This window comes from Leptodactylus fuscus, chromosome 7 (genome assembly GCF_031893055.1).
Source record: "Leptodactylus fuscus isolate aLepFus1 chromosome 7, aLepFus1.hap2, whole genome shotgun sequence".
Taxonomy (NCBI): domain Eukaryota; kingdom Metazoa; phylum Chordata; class Amphibia; order Anura; family Leptodactylidae; genus Leptodactylus; species Leptodactylus fuscus.
Genome location: NC_134271.1, coordinates 114,055,159 through 114,055,986, shown reverse-complemented (window position 1 = coordinate 114,055,986; position 828 = coordinate 114,055,159).

The following is an 828-nucleotide window of genomic DNA, read 5'->3' as shown; positions in this document are numbered from 1 at the left end:
GCGGCGCACGGCATCATGGGACTTGTAGTCCCGGGCTGAGAGAATGAAAGTTCAGCGCAGTCCGTTGTGGCTACTGGAGGAAGGAGGATGGTGTGTACAGTATTATTACACGTACGGCCTGACAGGACTGAACAGAAACTAACTAGACACTACTAGGTCTGGCGGCCCCACAAGGCCCATTGTACATAAGATGGAGGCTGTGCTGGCGCCTAATACACTGGGATAGTCCATAGCTATAGCACGGAGAGTGATGCACTTTACTATGGTTACATGGATAGGAGCACACGGACTGGTTCTATACTAAATATACTGGTGTAGCCAGGGCTGTAACTATAGGGGGCAATGAATGTAATACTGCGGCCCTGAGGAGGGGGAATGGCGGGGAGTAGCACACAGGGGAATGCTGACAGAGCAGTCACTGAACACAAGTACCAAAGCACGAACAAATATACACAAGACAGTGTGAGATGTAATATATATACTGTGACATCACTGTGTGTAATAACTGTTTCCTGTGACATCACAGTGTTTATTATATATGTACTATGACATCATTATAATAACTGTTTCCTCAGGACCCTGCACTGAACCCTGGGGTACACCACTAATAGCAAAGGGCCCAGCAACAAGCCCTGGGGTACACCACTTATAACAGAGGACCCAGCACTGAACCCTGGGGTACACCATGTATAACAGAGGGCACAGCACTGAACCCTGGGGCACACCATGTATAACAGAGGACCTAGCACTGAACCCTGGGGTACACCATGTATAACAGAGGACCTAGCACTGAACCCTGGGGTACACCGTGTATAACAGAGGACCCAG